Source organism: Pseudochaenichthys georgianus, chromosome 8 (assembly GCF_902827115.2).
Source record: "Pseudochaenichthys georgianus chromosome 8, fPseGeo1.2, whole genome shotgun sequence".
Classification (NCBI taxonomy): domain Eukaryota; kingdom Metazoa; phylum Chordata; class Actinopteri; order Perciformes; family Channichthyidae; genus Pseudochaenichthys; species Pseudochaenichthys georgianus.
Genome location: NC_047510.2, coordinates 20,645,367 through 20,669,076, shown reverse-complemented (window position 1 = coordinate 20,669,076; position 23,710 = coordinate 20,645,367). Strand labels below are relative to the sequence as shown.

The window sequence follows — 23,710 nt, the reverse complement described above, 5'->3', positions numbered from 1 at the left end:
AATTAAAGCAGACCATATCCCGTTTTTTTGTTCATGTGAAAATAGGCTTGTTGCAATATACCGGCATTGACGAAAATTGTGATTGAATTGTGAATAAATATCGATATATGTTAATAATTTATCTGATAATATTTATACGCCTTTTATACAGTAATGTTAACAGACATTTTCTCTCTTGACCTCCCTTGACTTGTTTCTTTTGCGTAATTAATTTGACAAAAAGAGAGACAAAACGCACAGCAGATTTGGCTGACATCAATATTCTTTTTTATATTTTGAATACAATAATTGTGTACTAAAATATGACAAGGGGACAGCCCTTTGTGAACAATAAAGCGTATTGTCGTAGAAGCTCTAGTAGGCTTTATTAATTTATTGACATGTTTGTTCAAACATTTACAATAATTTTATTTTCTATTTGGGTAAGGGCTAATCAAAGCACGTTGATTTTAAGAATATATGCTGCAATAAAAAGATAGCACTTGATCATTTGCAAGAAGATTTCCAGCAACAGAACAGTCCAGTCTGTTTAGCAATCCACACTCAACATGCTAGTAGCAGACACAACTGAGAAATTCAGTTGTTAGTGTCCATTAGTGTGACTGACAGGTGGCTCTTGAGGGTTTGTTATATTCACTGGACTAAAGTTGTTTGTCTAGCTGAGCAAACTCTGACCCTTTATACAAGCAGAACGTATAAACCCCAGTTATCCATCTTTCAAATCATGTGCAAAAGCATATTTTTTATTTTACATATTTATAGCTTCTCGATTTCTCCCAATGCAACGTTGAAGAACGCATTACACTGATTCTGGGAAGTTTGTATTTAAGCTGGTAAGACATGTGTTTAAAGAACTGGAAGTAATATGTTCAATTCACAATACACTTACAAACCAAAAACTGTTAAAAATGCAATTAACCAAATTGTTGTTCCTTCAAGGGACCAACAATTTACCTGAATCTATTGGTCAATTACCAGTTTGTTTTTTAGGTCTGACCCCATCGCCTAATGCCTTTGGAGGAAGGCCAGAATCTGATTTCCTTTTAACGCTGTCTAATGGGCTGTCGACTTATACATTATGAATGCAAACCAACTGAACACAACCGTGCCACCATCGCTATTAGGGCCTTTTTCTATTCATTGATTTCTCCCTCTTTGTAGCTAATGATTTTCTCCTCTTTTTATGCACGCCGGTGAATCTGTTAAATACTTTCCATTGTGGACTCTGAAGAGTTTTTGGAATGCATTTGGAGTACAGAGGATGTGTTAGAAGGCGCTGTTATCAAATGCTAACGTGCAATGCATCCAAGATGAGCGATGTCTCCGTCACTATTTATGAGGGTGTCTGACTTTTCAGTTGAGAGGAGAGTAGGCAGGGCTTTATAGATTTGTAACTGATTATAATACTTTTGACTCAAACACCCTTTATACCATTTTTTATAAACTGCTGGTTTTGTGTGCATGACATTTCAGAAGTTTATACTTTGAAGCTAGAAGGAAACTGAAGTGAATAACCCACAGGAGTGTGATAGGTACATAGTTTGTTTCTCCACATGAGTAAAATCATGAGAAATCTGGTCAGACATTTTCTGCTGTGCACTGGAAATGCTGAAATCTTTCCTGCCACCTTGTCCGCCCTCCATCTCACTCTCCACTATATCTCCCTGTGCATCTATTGCCATTCCCTTGCCCTCCTTTTTTTAGCATCTCTAACTGTCTTCTCCATCTCTCGCTCACATCTTTATATCACTTTCAATTTGTGTACGGTGAGAAGAAAATGGAGTGGGAGAACTGGGTTGCAGGATAAGATGGAGGTCTCAGAGTGGACAAAAATAAAATCCAATCTCACTAAAAAAATAATTGCCCCCCACCTCACCAAACTGCAGTGCTCCTAGCATGCCTTACCTGCACATCTCCAACAATCTCAAAACCTGACACACGGCAGGAAGGCAAAAAGAGACGGACCATGCACTAACCCACCTCCACTCTATCGAAACTGAGATTGGACACACACACACCATTGCCCTTTTTTAAACTTTTTAAGCCACTACTTGCTTTACTTCACAGATGGAGTGTTCCAGGTGCTCCCAATTTGTCATGGTCAGAGTTGCAAGTCGAGACATTTTAAAGATCTAAACAATTTTAGGAGTGAAAGAGGCAGGCTCTTCATGTCGTTTCTTTTAGATGAGTCAGCCGGTTTGATTTGGACAGATGAGAAGCAATAGGCTGTTCTATGTTGAGATGACTCTCCATGCAGAAAGCATTGTGTGTCTATTGTGCTAATGATGGAGCAAAGCCTCTCACAGCAGTAGGTACCTTTTAGCCATCAAAACACTATAAACATAACAAGGCCACGGCTATATAAGCTGACAGCTCAGTGGGAATGTTGACATGTGACTAGAACTGATGTGGAAAAAATACAAGGCTACAGAACAAATAAAATGAAGGGGGATTTCATCTTTGAATGACACGCGTCTCTTTATCTTTTGCTTTTTTTAGATCTCTACATCTAAGGTTACAAGTGTGTGAGTATTTGTTGATAGAAGCTTTGTTGAATCAAATTCAGATTTAGTCTTCCAAATATGTTCTCTCATGTTTTTATTTGTACCACAACCTCCCAAAATGGGGGGAAAAAACAGACATCTTCTTCAGATATTTTTGGCCGGCAAAGTTAGAAGACACCTACTTATTTTTGGAGGGTTAGCAATAAGGATCCTCCAGAGCTGTAATCTAGTTGAGTGACAGCAGCACACAATGACTTTCTCCACACTTAACCAGAAGACATTCAGTAAAAGCGCAATGCAATTCATGAGAGGAGAACGCAGACAGCGAGCAGGGGAAGAGAAAAGCACTCAGCCACAAAGAGATAAGAAAGAGGGAAAAAGATGAAAGATAGCAAAGGTGGGAAAAAATCCCCCCAAAACCTACATTTTTTCTTCCTAATACACATTTTTGAGGTAGATCCTCAGTCACTTGGGGCCTCATCCTGACTTTCTATTACCATTACCATTGTGTGCGCCCACATTCTAGTAGTTGTCAATGAACACATTTCCCAAGACAAGCCCCATTAGACAATGTATTTAAAGTCATTACATTGCATTTCGCTGACGTTTTTATCCAAAGTGACTTACAATAAGTGCATTCGACCAACAAGATACAAACTTGAAGAAAACAGAATCATATAAGTACATCAGGCTTCATAGAGACAAACCATTTCAAGTGATACTCAACAGGCTTTAGATAAGCCAGTCCTTTGTTAGCATATAAGTGCTTTGTTATACAAAGTGCTTAGTTAGTATATGAGTGCTTAGTTAGTATCTAAGTGCGTTTTGTTTTTTGATTTTATTGCTCGAAGTGGAGTCGAAAGAGATGAGTTTTCAGTCTGCGCCGGAAGATGTGTAATCTTTCTGCTGTCCTGATGTCAATGGGGAACTCATTCCACCATTTTGGAGCCAAGATAGCAAACCGACGTGTTTTTGCTGAACTTATTATGGTGTCATTAGTTTGTAAAACCACACAAAGGAGGACTCAACCCAGTACATTCACAACATATCAGCTTTTTCTTTGTAATTAGGTACCCTATAAAGCCTCAATGAAACATTTGTGGACAGTATATTAAATCACAGAGCTCCTACTGGACTTCTGCTATTAAATAAGACTTCACTCGTTCTATCCCTTACTCTATAAATGTTGAAAAAAAAGGAAAAATCCATACAAAGAAACCACACTCAGCCGATCAATCAAGGTGAGTGAAGTATATACAAATTGCTTTGGACTCACAGGACTTACTGTAGATACAAATATAGACATGCAAACTTCCAGCAGGATAAGGTCAGTTCAAGGAGTAAACTAGGCCACACGGCTTATCCTCTGAGTTTGAGAGGGATATGAATTTGAGTTGAACTGAAAGCACTGCAAACTCCAGAGGGATTTGGAGGAAAACAAAACAAAAGCACAGTCCACTGTGTTGTTGGATTTTCCTCGCAAGAGCTCGTTCTAAGTGTCTTTTGATAAAGAGACATTGCTCACTCAATCATTTAAAACATCCATACACTCGCAATTTTAAGGAGGAGGAGATAATAAAAAGGTCTAATTCAGTGGAAGCAAATAGCACCTTGTGTCCTGAGGCGCCCGTATCTCACAGAAGTGATATCAGATTGTTCGCTGTGTGCAGCCAAATTATATTTTTGTTTGCCTCAAAGTGCAAAACATTGCAGACATCCAACGAGTGCTTTGAAGTACCGCTTGTATGCCAGGATGAGGCCAGTTTAATCCTCGAGAGTTGAAAAATGCATCGCTTCTGCTTAGTTGAGGGGTAGGGAATACTGTTTGTCTCTCTAAGAGTCTTGTAGTGAAAAACACACGTGAAATGGTTGTCCCTTTTATAACAAAACAAATCCGGATACACAAGAAATAAATCCATCCACATGAAATGAAAGGTGGCAACAGGAGTATTAGTAGAGTACCGTCTCTGCCGTCACAGGGGTGGGACCCAGGAAGGCTGATTTTGTTCGCAGAGCTTTTGTTCAGCCATGATAGCGACGATAAGCTTGAGCCTATTGTAAAGGTCCATTGTTCTGAAAATAGAAAAACATACAAATTCAAAACTTGTATTTTATCCTTCAATACCCTATTAGCTATTGGTTTTCAGTTCAAACACAAAACATTTCATGAACTCTGAACTTACAAATCCAAACACCGCCGCTGTGCAGAGAGCTGTTTTCAGACCCGTTGTCAAAGTCTGTGTGCCTCTCATCTCTGGTATTATTAGGCAGCAGCAGATAGCTTGGCCCCGCTGTGGAAGGACGCAGTCAGACTTTATTCAACACTCGCCTGTCAATCAATCTGTTGTAAAGGAGAGATATCAAGATCTCACTGACCATGCTGTTGTCTGCAGGTCATGTTGTGGGTCAAACTAGGAATCTTATGCTGCCACTGCAAGCTGAAATTGACTATATGGTGTTTTTGCCAGTAGAAAACAGCCATTATTTTGTCAGTAAAACATTACCATATGAATGTGGTTAAATTATGCTGGATAATGGATTTACTTTCTGTATAACAGTGCAACTTGATCAGAAAAACAAATGTATAAATCACTTTAATTGACTGTCAGATTTACGGCGCTGGCTTATGTAGGTATTAATTTATTAGGTACACCTGTACTGCGTCATAAAATCCAACACTGCAATAACAAATCTTATCTTTGCTAACAGCCTGTATGAATCATTTTATGGTCATTGTAAAAGGTTGAAGATTGTTTGTTTGTTTGTTTGTTTGTTTGTTTGTGTTGCTGTTATTGCTTCCAATTGCATAGGGGATCCTGGTAAGTACATTACACTCTTAAAACTACTGGGTTAAAAAATAACCAAATCATATCCCAGTCACTATAGGACAGAACACGCGCTGGGTTGTCTTAACCCATGTGCTGGGCTGGATAATTTTAACCAATGTGCTGGGTTGTTTATTTGACCCAAGCTATTGATTGAAATTAACTATATCACTGGGTTACATATAAACCATACATTGGGTTGTTCATTTGACCCAAGCTAGTGATTGAAATTAACTATATTGTTGGGCTAAATAGAATATAATAATAATGTATAATAGTGTAATGAATTATCTCCAAACACACCATATATATATATATAAAAAATGCATTTATTGATAATTTTAACAGCTTTGGCAAATCGTCAACATTCCATTTCCACTATAAAAGAACAATGCATTTTAGCACAATACAAATTCAATACATTTAACTCTTAAATAAAATAAAAAACACCTTAAAAACAGTGCTCGGGCCTTGAGAAATATCTGTGTGTATTTTAACCACTTATGAGTGAACACAATTTTCAGGAACAGTTCTGCGTATTAATTTAACACATGGACCATAAAGACCCAATACATATAAAAGTATAAAACATCTACGAACAGTCCTTTAACTTGAAGCTGAACAGTAACAAATCTGTCAATGAACACAACAGAACACAGATGTAAAGCAGCAGGATGTAAACAGAGGAGAACAGTGTGTGTGTGTGTGTGTGTGTGTGTGTGTGTGTGTGTGTGTGTGTGTGTGTGTGTGTGTGTGTGTGTGTGTGTGTGTGTGTGTGTGNGTGTGTGTGTGTGTGTGTGTGTGTGTGTGTGTGTGTGTGTGTGTGTGTGTGTGTGTGTGTGTGTGTGTGTGTGTGTGTGTGTCTGTGTGTGTGTGTGTGTGTGTGTGTGTGTGTGTGTGTGTGTGTGTGTGTGTGTGTGTGTGTGTGTGTGATTGTTAAAGTGCAATAGGATTAAACTGCCAAAAGCTTTTTCAGGCTCAACACCCTGGGCTTCAAGTTCCCCTCATCCAGGCCCATCAATACTTTCTGGGTGAAGTCGAAAGTGTTGGCCAAGTCTTTGGGGTAGCTCAGATGCAGGGCAAAGGTCAGTGCAAAAAGCAGGATGAATGAATGCCTCCGTCACCCTCAATGACAACAGCGATGCTCTCTGGGCAGAAGAGCGTGGTGTCTGTTGACCTGGCACTGATCATGAGAAGTCCGACCGCGATGTCCTCTGTGTCTGGATCATCAGACTGCTCCACCTGATGACAAGAACAGATAAACGTTACCCAAATTGCAGTGGCTATCTCAGAAATGTGTTTTCTGAAAAATACATCAGACATATCACATCAAATAACCTTATGTTTTGTGCATAATGTGAGTTTAAGGAAACGCCTATTAGCATTGCACAACATAATGTTACAGCACCAGAAACGTCAGCCTCCAAAATAACCAATCAGTTGACATAAATGCTTTCAACAAAAAAACATTTATAACCTTCATAAGGGTAGGATTATTTTATCACTGTATTAGACTGTTACTATTAGCTAGTTGTACCTAATAAACTGGCAACTGAATATATATTTACAGTATAATCTCTCCCTACTACACATACAAAAAATATGGGGAACACTAGAGATTATTTTGTATTGAACACTGATGCTGCAGGAAAGAAAGCCCTCTCTTGATTGTGTATTTTACACGTGAGCCCATTTTTTACACTGAAACCTAGAGCTTAATTTCAAATAAATCCTAAAGTAGAAATCATATTCAACACTTCTGAAGTGTTGAAGTAAAGGGAGATTATATTCAACATGTCCATTGTGTACCTTACAATAATTACAATTCTTATGGCAATATTCAAATCTTGGAACTAGAACGGGATGTGAGCAACACAAGAGATAATGTTTGATTAACAACACCTCAGTGACAGAATCAAGCTTTGATGACACCAGGACAGTTCATACTTTTTCAAACTAAAGCTATCATTTATTATAATTTTTTCACTATAAAAATTCAAATAATTGTCTAACTGCGATACAGCTCCTGAAACAATGTAACAAGATAAACTATATTTTTGGATGATCTGTCACATATATTGAAACAGTTATTATGCTGATTTACATGCCACAGCCTCAGAAACGTGGAGTCATCTTCATGCAGATATGCAGGCAGAGCACGGAGGACAGCAGCAGGGAGGACATGGACGTCACCTTGCTCCTTGAGTGTGAGAACACATCTTTGTTTTACTTTGGATGCTAAACAGTATAACCACACAACAATTGATATCACAAGAAAGGGCTCTTCCATGACTGAAGAGATTAATATTTTGACAAAGATAATCCACTCTAGTATGAGAATAAAACACCAAGAGGCATAACCGACTCACCTGGAGGTCATAGGCGGCAATTAGCTGATCCAGAACTTCAGCTTCCTTTCCTTGCCGCCTTCTTCCTGAACAGGCTCTGAAGACGGAGGACATGTCTATCCAACTCCGCATAGAAGTGGTTCTTCAGGTTGAGGTTCGTTATCCTGTGAAACTCTGCACAAAATATAAAATGACTATTTAATTCACAGTACAATGTATATGTGGACTGAAGGCAGCAGAGATAAACAGAAACATAACATGCTAAATCTGAGTAAACATGTCAAAGTTATCAGTGACAAAGGCACACAAAATAATTATATAGTTGTAATAAATAAAATATTTTCACCTGTGACTCCATTTTCAAGGCAGGCCAGCGTTCCAGGATCTCTCCAACAGGTAGCTCATCATTGATGATCTCATTGCGCCGCAGGGCAAAGGTAGTCTGCATTAACTTTTAAATCAAGGGAATAATAATGTTATAATGTTCAAGTAACTCTGCCCTTGTATCAAAGACAGCAGCACAAAGTTTGCATCTCCAAGCCATTGGAAAACGTAACAATATTCACAGGCACCCCTACAAACGGCGGCGTGCGTTGAGGCTTGCCTGCGGGCATGTCTGAAGCTAGACCAACAACCAATCACATGAAAGCTACGCTTTGCTCCCACAATGCAGTTTGGCTAAGCGTGACGTCACCCCATTCAAAGTGAGTGGGCAGAAGCATCAACGCACGCCGCCATGTGTAGGGGCCCGTAACCTCACTCCAATCACTTTGAATGGAGTGACTTCACGCTTTGCCAAACTGCATTGTGACGATCAAATCATATGCCAGTGGCTTGCAACTGTCTGTACTGACCATTCTGTTCATTTTATTGACAATTTGAACTTCTTCTGGGATCGGAGACATATTTTCAAGGCAAATGGAGTTTGCCTGAACAAGTCAGGAGTGAAATTGTTTATCACTAACATATTCAACTGCCTGCGTCATCAATCTGTTCCCTCTGCCAAGGACAAGCAGCAAGAGGAATCAAAACAGGAGAAAGACACAACACATCGCGCAGAAAACCCTGAAGAATTATCACTGCACCCGCCTGAGGAATGTTCTGATTATGGGAGACCTGTGAGACACATGGAGGAGTCTCCACTGCCCGTCACCCCCCCCCCCCCCCTGTCAACGCCTTTGAGGATACTCCGTTCACCCTTTCACCTTCACCCTCGCCCACCCTCCTGGAGATCGCTGAACACACAAAGGAGATACAGAGGGTTGGCACCGATTCCTCCCTGGAGTTCAAAGACCAAACTAAGTCGATACGCAGGATTGGCAGCATATCCTTTGCCCCCGCTCCTCAACGACGCCCACCAAATTCACTGCAGAGACGCACACCATCTCCCCCGTCCTCATCACCGCGCCTACGTCAACCACCTCCCCCCCCTGGCAGCATGTCCTCTACCCCCGCACCATCTCCCCCGTCTCCATCACCGTGCCTACGTCAACCACCTCCCCTCCCTTCTCCGAAGCCTGATAAGGATGTTTGTGTACAAAACAAAACAAACTCTTACTGATATGTGCTGGGTCCAGGCTCAAGGGCGTATGGCACTCTCAACTCTTTCCAGGACATGCCGGGGCCCTGCCTGCCAGTAGCTTTGCCGATATCTGTGTTGATAGGTAATAGATTAAGAGCGGTGAATCATCTTAGAAACAGGAAGCGCTCAAACGTTTGTGTGAGTTTATCTAATTTAGCAGTGATTCCATGTCAGCCACAGCTTGTTACAAAAAACATGACTGATAGTGTGTTTAACAAACTTAAACTAGCTTTATTAAATGTCAGGTCTTTGGCAGGAAAAACATTTTTAATCAATGATTTTATCACTGAGCACAATCTCGATTTTATGTTTTTAACAGAAACTTGGATTGAACAAAATAACAGTGCAGCTGTTCTTATCGAATCAACCCCTCCCATGAGTCAGGAAAGAATGCATAAGAAAGGGGGTGGAGTTGCTATTCTGTTCAATGATTCCCTTCAATGCAGGAAGACATCGTATGGAAACTTTGATTATTTTGAATATGTGGCCCTTCAGCTGAAATGCTCCTCTCGAGCTCTGTTCCTAAATATCTATAGACCACCCAAATACTGTGCAAGCTTTTTTGATGACTTTACTGAATTGCTGTCTATAGTGTGTATTGACTTTGACCGTCTAGTTATTGTTGGTGATTTTAACATCCATGTTGACAACCCCCAGGACAGAGGGGCTAAAGAACTGTTTTGTGTTCTTGATAGCTATGGACTGACTCAGCATGTGACGGAGCCCACGCACAATAAGGGGCACACTCTGGACTTAATTATCTCAAAGGGTCTGAATATCTCTAAGGTTGTGGTGACTGATGTTGCACTCTCTGATCATTCCTGTGTTTTCTTTGAGAGCTCTATTTCTGTTCACAAAAATGTTCAAAAAGAGGTAACCACAAAGCGATATTTAACTGAAAATACTAGGGAAATGTTTACTCAGAATTTTTCTTCCACACTTGCCCCTGCTAACATCTCAGTAAATGAGCTAGTAGATCATTTTAATTCAAAAATTAAAAATGTTATAGATGCCATTGCTCCAACTAAGGTAAAGGAAGTGTCTGGCAAGAAAATATCTCCATGGAGAAAGGCCATGACCGTGAAAACAGAAAAAAGAGAATGTCGAAAAGCTGAACGCAGGTGGCGAAAAACAAATCTCCAGGTTCACTTTGAAATCTATAATGAGAGATTTGGCCTTTATAATTTGGAATTGAAAAACGCACGACAATCGTTCTTCTCTGACATCATTACCAAAAACAAAAACAACGCACGTGCCTTGTTTGCTACCGTCGACAGACTAACTAACTCCCCAGTGTCAGTAGCCTCTGAATTTCTATCCACCAGGGCGTGCAATGATTTTGCCTCCTTTTTCACTGACAAAATTCAGAAAATCAGACAAGCAGTCAGTGCCTCTGCATCAGGAACAGCACATGTGTTGTCTCTGTGTCCACTTAACATCAATTCAAACACCATGACACAATTCCATCAGATTAATGAAAAAAACCTAGAGGACATTATACAACTTCTGAAATCCTCCTCCTGCTGCCTTGATATTATTCCAACAGGATTTTTCAAAGATGTTTTGCCTTGCATGGCCTCAGATCTACTTCATATAGTAAACAAATCTCTTCACTCAGGTATTTTTCCACAGGCCCTGAAAACTGCAGTTATTAAACCGCTCTTAAAAAAGAATAATCTAGATGCTTCAGTAATGAACAATTACAGGCCCATATCAAACCTGCCATTTCTAGGTAAAATCATTGAAAAAGTTGTTTTTCAACAGTTGAGTAATTTTTTGCATTTAAATAACTGTTTCGATGTGTTCCAGTCAGGCTTTCGTCCAAACCACAGCACTGAGACTGCTCTTGTAAAGGTCTTTAACTGGGTTTTCTTTGGAAGTTTTTCCTTGTACGATGTGAGGGTCTAAGGACAGAGGGTGTCGTATTGTCATACTGATATTCTGTACACACTGTGAAGACCACTGAGACAAATGTAACATTTGTGATATTGGGCTATATAAATAAACATTGATTGATTGATTGATTGATTGATTGATTGATTGATTGATTGATTGATTTAATGACATCCACTTAAACACAGACAGTGGCAGAACTTCAGTGTTAGTATTATTAGATCTCAGTGCTGCGTTTGACACTGCTGACCACAGCATATTACTAGACCGACTGGAAAACTGGGTGGGACTTTCGGAAACAGTTCTAAATTGGTTTGAATCCTACCTAAAGGACAGAAACAACTTTGTTTCTATAGGTACATACACATCTGAGTTGACAAATATGACATGTGGGGTTCCTCAAGGCTCCATCTTGGGGCCTCTTCTCTTTAACATCTACATGCTACCACTGGCTCAGATAATGAAAAACAACAAAATAAGTTACCATAGCTATGCAGATGACACACAAATGTACGTAACAATTTCACCAGGAGACTATGCTCCAATTCAAACACTGAGTAAGTGCATTGAACAAATTAATGACTGGATGTGTCAGCACTTTCTCCAATTAAACAAAGATAAAACTGAGGTAATGGTTTTTGGAGCCAAGGCAGAACGTATAAAAGTTAGCGCTGAGCTTCAGTCTGCAATGTTCAAAACAACAGATAAAGCCAGAAATCTAGGTGTAGTCATGGACTCTGACCTGAGTTTCAACAGTCACATTAAAACAGTTACTAAATCAGCCTACTATCACCTAAAGAATATATCTAGGATTAAAAGACTAATGTCACAGCAGGATTTGGAAAAACTTGTCCATGCTTTTATCTTCAGTAGACTCGACTACTGCAATGGTGTCTTCACAGGTCTCACTAAAAAATCTATTAGGAAGCTGCAGCTGATTCAGAACGCCGCTGCTCGAGTCCTCACTAACACTAAGAAAGTGGATCACATCACTCCTGTTCTGAAGTCTTTACACTGGCTTCCTGTGTGTTAAAGAATAGATTTCAAAATACTGCTGCTGGTTTATAAAGCACTGAATGGTTTAGGCCCAAAATACATTTCTGACCTCCTGCTAAATTATGAACCATCCAGATCTCTCAGGTCTTCAGGGACTGGTCAGCTTTCTGTCCCCAGAGTCAGAACTAAACATGGTAAAGCAGCATTCACTTATTATGCTCCAAATATCTGGAACAAACTCCCAGAAACCTGCAGGTCCGCTGCAACTCTGACTACTTTTAAATCCAGGCTGAAGACTTTTCTTTTGTTTCCTTAAGAGAAAAAACATTGAAGGTTAGCTGGGTTGCAAAGTTTTCACAAAATGAGAAACACTATATTCTAACCTAAAATGGCGGCAGGCGGCGCGCTTTTCTTCTTTTTTGTTACAGCATGCATGTCTGTGCATGTTTTATTAACTTAAGAGCCATATAAGTTAATAAAACGAGGATTTACGTTCATTTGAATCCACTAACGTTGTACCATAACCGTGCGTTCTGCATGTTTGTAAAAGCAAGCTAACTTGAAACACTAGACTATTAATCTGTTAAATCCGGCAGCTCCCGGTACCGAGGGCTTCTTGTTCACGAAACTGTGTCTCAGGGCTTCTTAACATTACTAATGTGTCATACCCACTTAACGAAACTCAGCTAACTGAAGATACGAACAATTTTTACCGAAACAAAACACAAGTCTCACAAGAAGCGTCTAAATTAGCGCACAGAATACTTTATTATAGGCTACTTATCGTAACTGCACATACAAGATATCAGATTAAAGCTGAGATTCCACAGATTCTAGAAGTATTAGTATCATCACTGCGCGATCATTACCTTTGCTGAGTTACATGTATTTGAAAACGCTGGGGGGTATAAATTACCTTGTAAAATGAATAGTCTAGTGTTTCAAGTTAGCTTGCTTTTACAAACATGCAGAACGCACGGTTATGGTACAGTGGATCAAATGAACGTAAATCCTCTATGCCTCTAAATTAATAAAACATGCCCAGAAATGCGGTCAAAAAAGAAGAAAGCAAACGCGCCGCCTGGCGCCATTTTAGGTTAGACTTTTCCAGAAAACTTTTGCAACACAAACGTTCCACTTTGAGATATAACTTAAAACAATATAGAAAATACTGTCTTACACGTAAGTTAAATCATTTTTCAAGTGAGGCAGATATTAAATGTAGGCTAGCTAACAAGAGCTCAAATCAAGCTAACACACCATGCGACACAAAGTGCATTAGATGCAGAAATTAATAACACATCATTTAAATACTGTGCAAAGGCAAGACGTAACTCACCAGAGTAGTGCGGCCCCAAAAAAGGATCATGATTCCGGCAGTGAGAGCACGGTGGGCAAAGTATTCTTAAAAGTCTGAGCGATTTCAACCGAGGCGAGGGGCTAATGTAATGGCGGACTCTGGTGAAGGCATGGGTGATAGAACGTCTAGGCACGTCGGGGGCGGAGCACATACGTGATGGCGTCAGACAGATTCAGTTAAAATGTTTGAGTACTATTACTAATATGACCCTAAGTGGTTGAAAACTGTATACACAATATTAAAAATCAGTTCATAGTCATCAGAAAATTAGCGGTGAATTAACTTTTTTAAATGTTTGAGTTAAAACAACCCATTTTCTTTCAGAAGCTTGTAATGTTTGGTTTTACAGTGTACAAGAACACTCTGTGAAATCACTGGCTGATTAGTGGTTTTGCAAAATCACTGTTGTGGTTGTAGTGGTTTTTCAAAATCACTTACTAGTGATTCAACAAGTTACAGAATTGTATAATTATATAAATATAGGTAAAATATAGTGATAAAATATAGGTTACATACCTTGTGTTGTGAGAAATGACAAAAAGATGGTTCCAGAATGATTCAGAAGTGGGAAAATGAATAAAGCAACCTCTGGGTTAAAAATAACCCAGGCAGGTGTTCAACTGCAATTGAAGCCCTAATAACCCCTTTGACCCAGCATGAACAACCCACCAGTGTGTTTACAGTACCCAAATAACCCATAATTATGACCCAGCCAAATCAACCCAGCAATGTGTTTATAGAAATAACCCAGCATTTTTTAGAGTGTAAGTTTAAGTGCATCAATGTCTAACTGCGCTGTGACCCGTCAATAGTATACAATATACTTTCAAATCCGTTTTCTGAAGGAAAAACATCTAGTTAATATCAAAAGGAAATACCTTTATAAATCTGGTATTTGTTAAAAGTATAGATTTCTGACAGGCCATTTGTGTGACTGAAGTTTATTTCATCCTTTCATATGAACCAATGACACTCTCAATTCTTCTCATCTGCTTTTGTTAAATTGCCTTGCAGCTGAAATCTGCTTTCTCACTATGATTAATCTACCTTCTCTCCAAGCTATGCTCATCATTTTTCATTGACACGGTAATGCTGGCTTGTTTCTATTATACTGTAATCTCATGAGTTGCCAATTGTATAGTTTTGTTCTTACATGAATTAGTTAAATGCAAGTCCTGTTTAACATAATACTTTATTGCTTGATTTAACCATTACATGCTTTAATCTATGCTGATGGTGCCTCGTGTCCTATAGTACCTTGATCAAACTCCTCATTGCAGTAAAATCGCCTGTTGAAGATTATGACACCATTTATAAAGGCTCCACTGACGAACATGTTAAATCACACGCTGAAGGTCGTGCATTTTACAGAACATTTTTAGTTTTCTACACAATGGCACTATTAATTTACGAGACACCTTTTCCTTTTACTGCAGTTTTTTACACTTAAGTATTTTCTTCCGTCCATTCAATTTTCCCCATCTCCTCGTCTAGAAAACCTATTTGCAGACTTTCTCTGCCCTACAGTGCTGCTCCTTTGTCACTGAATCAGCCTGTACATATTGTACAAGCACAACACTAGTCATCCAAGCCCGACAAGATGTGCTTTTCAGTTTTCTTCCCAAAAACAGAAACATGCACACCAAAAAACGATGAGTGATAGAGAGGTTTAAATGTCCTCTCAACTGAATATCACTTGAGAAGACATGGTACATTTTAAATTGACTGCATTTATATAGTGCCTTTCAACCCTATGGGACAAAGAGCTTTACAATTATCCTCCGGACACATTTACACATGCATTCATACTTTAATACACACATGCTCTACAGAGGCCTGTTTTGACCCTTGTATGATAACGGTTGGTTTTGTCTTTAAATGCGGTTCTGTCTCGGGATCAGAAATCCCTTTACCACTGAAATGCACTTAGCCTATCACTGAAATGCACTTGGAAGCAAACAATAACAATGATTGGATCCAGTCCATAGTACGCTTGGCAGGATTTTTAGAGGTCAATGTGGATTAAATAGTTCAATGAAAAACCTCATTTAGTTACAGTGTAACTAAAATCTCCTTTTTCATGAAAAATACTCAGTTGCAACAAAACCCTACACCATGTCATCAACCTTTATTTTTTTAATTGTATAAACAAATGCTATGTAGCTGAATTTGTGTTTTCAAATCAATCCAAATTTTGGGTTTGGTCACTGGTCCGTCAAGTTCAAAGGGCACGCTGTACTGGATCCATCATAGCTTCTAAAGCAGATGAAAACATTTAGGTTAACATTTGTTTAGCTTAAATAGATCATCAGAATATAAGCTATGTTTTTGATTGGACACTTACGTTGTGACTCTGATGATTCAGTTTTTTGGGTGGTAAAAAAGGAGATACAGTTCTGTGCCATGCCGAGGCAGAGAGTACAGAAGGTGTAGCTGCAGTCTCCTGAACATAAGCCAGAGCACACTTCCACACACATCTGGCAGCAGATGTCACAGCAGTGTTCAGAGCAATATCTCCAGTGGTCACACACACACGAGCAGCCATCAGCCGCTCTGCAGTCCTCCTTACTTTGCAGGCTGGAGTTGCAAGGTTTGCAAGACTGTAACCCCATGGGTCTGCCTGTTAAAAATACACACAGACAAGGGGAGACGAGTTATTGGAAGAAATCACTGTCTGGAAAAATGGACTCCTTTTCATGTCTAGAATTGGAATTGCGGCTGTATACAAAACAGAAACTGTGGAGAAGAAGATGCTTATAATTGACTGTCAGCCTGTCAGAATTGTACAAGTTTCCTGCTAGCTCAAGTTGAGTTCAAAGTTCTTGCAGTGTTTGCAGATGTCTCTGTGAACAGTTCGTCTTTAGATAAAATGCTTGATGTCATACTTTGATCCCTGAGGCCTTTACTCCAGCCTGCTCCGTCATCTCCAACATGCATAAGACAAGTAATGAAGTCAGCCTGAACAGCAATTCTACCCTTCAAAAAAATCTTTAACCTCAAATGCCACTTCCGAGTTATTCTCTGTTAACACAAAAAAAAATTCTCAGAACACCACATAAGCATGTTTGTCCCTCTTCTGGGCTTGAAATTCAACAGAGACGCTCTTTCTCAGGACTATACTTGTCACGGGGCCTTCAGGATAGAGACGGTGGTAAGCAAGGATAATGAGCAATGCAACATGAATGAGTAAACACTGATTTCATTATGACAACATTGCTACCAAACACCCAAGTTTCTGAACAGAATATAACAACTTAATAATGAGAGGAAAATTATGATTTCTGGATTTATATGGAAAGGCCAAATACGTTTGGAAAGATGGAAACATTTGGATAAGAGCCACCAACACGACTTACCTCTTCAATCACTATTAGGGGAACTCCTCATTCAGAGAAAGTGAACTGCTGGGCAATGATCCCTCTGAATCTCTGTTTTAGAGAATGCAGTAGTGATGTAATTTCACCCATATTCCTGGGTGGAGTAGCAGAGATAAGGTCAATCATTGTCTAAGAGGTTATTCATTATCTCTTAGCAATATTTGTACTCAAAGAAAGTTCTCCAAACACTGCTCGCACCATTTGAAAAAGAAAAAGGAAGATTTTAGAACGCCAAACAACAATACAGTGAATAGGGCTTGAAAATTAAACTTGTAGTATGGAAATGTTGACTCTTCTTTGAAACTTAATGGATACATTTGCTGATCATTGGATTAACTGGCTTCTCTTAATACAGGACGGGATTTGAATTTGAAATTATTCAGTTTTCCTACTTGTGTACCTCTTTCATCTGTATTATCTGAGGCTTGTTTTTATCTGAGGCTTGCAACATACCCCTTCACATCAGAGTTTAATTTAGGCCAATGAAAGGTTGCTCGGTGTTACCTATCTGTTGTTCCCTTCCCTGGACATCTGTGTGCACTAACCCAACTCACCTCTCACTATTGAAACATAGCCAAATACTCAAACAGGGACACATTTTGTATAGAACATATAGTGTATAGAACATTGGATACTGGCTCTGTGTAACGGTTTCCCACAAAAATAGTACACACTTTAAAGCTTTGCAGTCTTTTAACCATTTTATATGTGATTTTGAAGACCCATTTTGTTTTATGTCTGTTCTTTTTCATTCTAAAACTCAATAAAAAACAAAGTTCACAAATAAATAAATAAAGATAGCAGTAGTATACCAGATGTTTGAAACAATAAATTGCTTTTTGTTTGTACTCAAAAGTACATTTTATAGAGAAAACAATGTGCAGAGTTATTGTAATGATCCTGTTTTTACATATCAAATAAAGGCTGACATAAAAATGAAAGAGTACTCACTTTGCACACTGCAGTTGGAAGAAGAATCCTGACTTTCACAGAGCATATATAACAGATAGCTCAATGCCAAACTGATCTTACATGATCCTCATTACATCAACAGTCTGAAGCCAATCACATTGATGTGTGACGCCCTGCGCACTGTCTTGAAGGCAACCTCAGTAGTCAATAGGCTGTTATGGGAGGGCCATTAGCTGATTATGCTGTGCTGTGCCCTCATGCCAGAGGCCCAGTGTCCCACCCTTCTTACAGCTCCACCCTATATTCCCCTTTGGTTTTTTCCTCCAATACCTCAATAGCACACATAACACTTGCTTGCTGATCTACACTCGATTGCCGGTTTTCTGTTAACTTCAGTAGACATTCTTAAAGTAAATGTGAATTATATTTCTTGTGTGGATTTACCCATTTTTTCTCTGAGCCATTTGTGTGAGGCATGTCAATAAAAAACAGCCAAGTAGATGTAGGCCAGTGCTACACAAATACATAAAGCACTAACATAGAAAAAGCAATGTGGAAGAATACAGTCAGCAACGCTACCCATACAGTATGAATGCACATTGTGTTTTTGTTGTTTGTGGACATTTTATTGTATCGTCGGCCTTGAATTTATGACATTTTACACATAATAACATTTGATATGTTTGTTTATTGCATCTGTACCAATATTTCTCTTTTAAAACAAGTATTTTACTAAGCCCCAGGAGCATGTCACAGCTGACAAATAAACCTTTAAATCCCTTAAATCATTTAAACGTATTAAACACCTCCACGTTACACGTTGTATTGTAATGTCTTTAGTACAATGCAGAATGGATCGTACAAGATATTATTTTGAAGTTCATTTATCAAACTCAGAATAACTTCAGTTTGTGGCAGAGTTGACAGTTCATTTTATTAAGTGTTCAACTGTCTTTAAAAACAAATCACTTCCTTCCATAAAATAAACAATGATCCAGTGATTAAAAACTCTACCAAGGAAACTGATTGTCCATGCTTTTATCTTCAGTAGACTGGACTACTGCAATGGTGTCTTCACAAGTCTCACTAAAACATCTATTAGGAAGCTGCGGCTGATTCAGAACGCCGCTGCTCGAGTCCTCACTAACACTAAGAAAGTGGATCACATCACTCCTGTTCTGAAGTCTTTACACTGGCTTCCTGTGTGTCAAAGAATAGATTTCAAAATACTGCTGCTGGTTTATAAAGCATTGAATGGTTTTGGCCCAAAATACATTTCTGACCTCCTGCTAAATTATGAACCATCCAGATCTCTCAGGTCTTCAGGGACTGGTCAGCTTTCTGTCCCAGAGTCAGAACTAAACATGGAGAAGCAGCGTTCACTTATTATGCTCCAAATATCTGGAACAAACTCCTAGAAACCTGCAGGTCTGCTGCAACTCTGACTACTTTTAAATCCAGGCTGAAGACTTTTCTTTTTGTCGCTGCTTTTAATTGAACTATTCATATCTTAGACTCAGCCTGTCCTCCTACAAAAAACGACCATATAGGTCGATTGTTCAGCAGCTAAATACGACCCAGAGACACGTTTTAAAGTGTAGCCCCTCTAGTGGTCGTGTAAGAAACAACATGCTCCTGTCGATTGCAAACGCTCCGGAGGTTCGTTTATTCACAAATAACCCTCTCTGGAAAATCCTAAATTGTGGAATAGTTTGGCCATTAAAATGCTTTTTTATTAGATTTCTAGCGAGAAGTGTATATTTTACTTTTATAATCCACGTCCAGTGGATGTGTAGGATCTACAGTTTGATAGATATACGAAGATGATTTGAGGTCTCATCAGGAGAACGTGTACTGTATATGGGGCAACTTCCATGTAAAGTTAGCGTGGGTGAAAACAGTATTTCCGGTCTCGAAGTTTTCATAATAAAACCGGAAGTATTCCCCACACTGTCAAATGATTACGCAGTGATATCTCCATTACTCATCCACTAAAAAACATCAGTTTATCCTTGTTAATTACACAATATTGATTGGTTTAAATTGTGTACAATGCTTTTGTGTTTTTAACCTTTGATTCGGAGAAACAAATTGTTTTTTCGGAGTTTAGACACTACAGAGTTTCCGAAGACACTACACTACCCAGAATCCCCAGCTATCGTTTGGGACTACAACATCCGCCTTGCTTTACAAACCCCGTGATTAGCCCTCAAGCTCTGTGATTGGATATTGGAGTGGCAGTGCGACAAGGTTACGCTGAGCGTCACAGCTCTTTGAAATGGAATGGAACCACGCCAGACTATCCAAAACTGGACTTGGACGGGTCCAGCCCGGCCCTCCCCCCCAGAATTACACTTGCTGGCAACATGTTCTATGGCACGTCTCTACTGGGAAATGTAGTTTTAAAAGACGTTTTCGTATTTCCCACAATTAGAAGTTGCCAGTATTAAACTGTATACATCCCTGGAGGTTTAGGGGACACGAAACACATTGGTGTTATCAAATTTAAAACATATAATTAATACATGGGTGAAAATTGCTTGTGTCCATAATGGGCAGCATTAATACCACATGACAGCTGGTCTTATGTCTGTGACCCCTCCTGTTGTTAATTGATAAGCCTGAAACATGCACTTGTCAAGGTTCAGATGCACATTTAGCAAATATGGCAGTAGCCATCGATCATCTTAAGATAAGATACTTTATTGATCCCAAGTTGGGAAATGTTTTTGTTACAGCAGCATGTACTACTTTGTTCTACTCCACTACAATTCAGAGGTTAACCTGGTATTTTTACTCTACTACATTTATTTTTGTTACTTTGTAGATTCTGATTAATGATGTGAAATATAAACAACCCTTAAATCAGACTTTAGTTACACCTGAGTAAAATTCAGCCTTATCAGTTTGTCTGTTTTGCACATCCTCCTGTTAATATCTTTGGACGTCCTGCACTAAACTGTTTTATTGTAGAGATCACTACAGTATCTTCTAGATATTTTCCATTCTATATTTCTATCATTGACCCCTATTTTGTATGTAGGCTACTCTTAATATTTAAATGTTTTCATCAAATATTTATATATCAAATATATTGTAAGTCGCTTTGGATAAAAGCGTCAGCTAAATGCAATGTAATGTAATGTAATGTAAAAATATAACTTATTCAACAACTACATTCAATAACGTGCTTTAACCACTAGGAGGTGCGGTTTAGACCAGTGGTCTAGTTAATAAAACATAATAATATCGTACATAATATGACTATTCACTTTATTGTGAGTTTAAAACAGAACGGTAAAGGAAAATACAGTTTCAGTCTCTCGATGTGAAGCTTATGCATTGTACCATGAACCTGTATAGACAACCCAGTCTCACGGCATTTCGTGTTCACCAACACGTATTTTAATCTATTGATTCGTGTTCACCATCACGATTTGCCCCTTTTTTTCGTGTTGCACAGCACGATTTTAAAAGCAATGTATTTCTACTGGTAACGTGTTTCGTGCCTGCAGGCTGCAGCACGTCTTTTTCTCCGGTCGGGTCGTGGAAGACCGGAAGCTGTGTGGTTCATAAAAACATGTTCTTACTCAATATCAAGCCACAGTTATTGCTTTTATTTTAAATCGTATAATTTCTGACTTTTGTTGTCGTCTGTGAGGAAAATAAATGGGGCTCAGAGCCTCAGGATACTGAAATCTGTATTTTTAAATATTTTTTTCCTTCTAATTTGTTATTCTTTTCAAAATAACACACTGTTATTTACTCACCAATAACACACAATTATCCTTGCTTTTATTTATTGGTTTAATTCCATAATATCGGGCTTTTTTGGCGTCCGTCAGGAACTGAATTTCAAAATAAATATAACCGGAAACAGCGATTTCCCAAGATCCTCAGCTATGGTTTTAAGCTCACTGATTGGATGTGTTAGCCGCAATGCATGCTGGGATTTGGTGTTTATATTATATGAAATCCGGAAAACATTTAAAAAGTATAAAATAATACTTAATTCCGAGTGCTCTTGCTTTTCTCTTTGAAAGTCATCACATAACGGCATTGTAATACACGGTTCGGCTGCATTACATATTACATATCTGCCGTAGATCTTTATTTAGAGAGCCCTGATGAGAAGACCTTTGGAAAAACTGGAAGAAATGGCGCCGAAACTGAATACTTGACGTGGATCATAAATATATCAACAATTAAACAACATCTTCAATTTCTCTTCACACAATACGTCTCCTTGCAGTATCAACACTAATTCGGCTGACTTTTACATTTGATCTAATTCATAGATAGGTTATATTTACACCATAACGGTGCACAGCTGATATAAAAGGACTGTAGTTTTTAAAGATATTACTGATTTTCTTTGAATGTAAGAACGTAAATACTGAGTCTGAAATAGTATAGCAATATTCTGTAAAATGATGTGAAAGCATGCATACAACTATACATCTTCAGATGTTGTACATACACACTAATAATACAAAGTTATTATGGCTGTGTGCACCTTGTGTGCACCTCCTAGTGGTTAAAGCACGTTATTGAATTATTGTACAGAGTACATACTTTCATAGGGGGAAAGTATAAATATAGAAATATAGAATATAAAAAATCAAGAAGATACTATAAGTGATCTCTACAATAAAACAGTTTAGTGCAGGATGCACAGATATTAATAGGAGGAGGTGCAAAACAGAAAAACGGATTAACCTTTATTTAAACATTAAATATTAAATATTAAGCCTGACAAAGTAATTAACGTCTAATATATTGCTTTCCTGCAATGTTAACTATGTTGAAGCACTTATTTTAACTGATATTATACACATTAATTATACTCTTATGTATGTAGATAGAATAAGAAATGTGCAGAATATGACAGTTTAATGGTGGAGGTACACATATTGATAGATGTCTTGTAATGCACTGTTGAGGAACCTGTGACCCAAGTTTTTCATTCATTGCATAACTACACCATAGTTGTGTATGATATGTCAATAAACCTTTGAAAATCTTGAAGGGGATGTGCAAAATAGCCATAATATACAGTCTTTAATTAACTATTAGTAGAGAATAACGAGTAATGAATATACTTTATGACTTGTTTCCATTCATGTCAATTGCAGATACATGTTTAGTCTTCTCAAGCACCAACTATCAAATATCTCTCCTGATTGTTGGCACTTGACAATCACCTGACCTGAATTGTACTCAGGTGTAACTAAAGTCTGATTTAAGGGTTGTTTATATTTCACATAATTAATCAGAATCTGCAAAGTAACTCAAATAAATGCAGTGGAGTAAAAATACCAGTTTAACCTCTGAATTGTAGTGGAGTATAATTACAAAGTAGCAATGAGCTGTCATGTGGGTATATATTAATGCTATATATTAATGCTGCGCATTATGGACAGCGATTTTCACCCATTTATTAATTATATGTTTTACATTTGATAACACCAATGTGTTTACTAATGGCAACTTCTAATTGTGGGAAAAACGAAAACGTTCAGTAGAGACGTGACGTCCCATAGAACATTTTGCGAAACACAATAGCCAGCATGTGTAGTTCTGGGGGGGTGTTCGGTTTCAGTTTTGGATAATCTGGCGTGGTTTCGTTCCATTTCACACAGCTGTTTGACGCTCTGCGTAACCTTACGGGAACTGTAGTCCTAAACGATAGCTGGGGATTATGGGTAGTGTAGTGTCTTCGGCCATCCTAAACTCAGAAATGTTGACAATCGCAATGATGCTCGAAATGTCCCTTACAGGCCTACGTCTGTTTCCGGTTATTTTTATTTTGAAATTCAGTTCCTGACGGACACCAAAAAAGCCCAAGATTATGGAATTAAACCAATAAATAAAAGCAAGGATAATTGTGTGTTATTGGTGAGTAAATAACAG

General features: G+C 38.5%; 1 long non-coding RNA gene across 3 annotated transcripts; it reads right to left on the bottom strand.

The window, feature by feature from the left end:
- Positions 1-2,591: 2,591 nt before the first annotated feature.
- On the bottom strand, positions 2,592-18,009 carry LOC139434249 (uncharacterized). Of its 3 annotated transcripts, XR_011643627.1 has the most exons (5): positions 17,837-18,009; positions 16,865-16,979; positions 15,853-16,128; positions 4,688-4,795; positions 2,592-4,577 (listed from the first exon to the last, which is right to left on the bottom strand). It is a non-coding gene; the product is annotated as an uncharacterized lncRNA (long non-coding RNA). The 3 variants fall into 3 exon arrangements; XR_011643626.1 differs by lacking the exons at positions 2,592-4,577; positions 4,688-4,795 and adding an exon at positions 14,489-15,764; XR_011643625.1 differs by lacking the exons at positions 2,592-4,577; positions 4,688-4,795 and having other exon boundaries at positions 14,489-16,128; positions 17,837-18,006.
- Between the last annotated feature and the right edge of the window lie 5,701 nt (positions 18,010-23,710).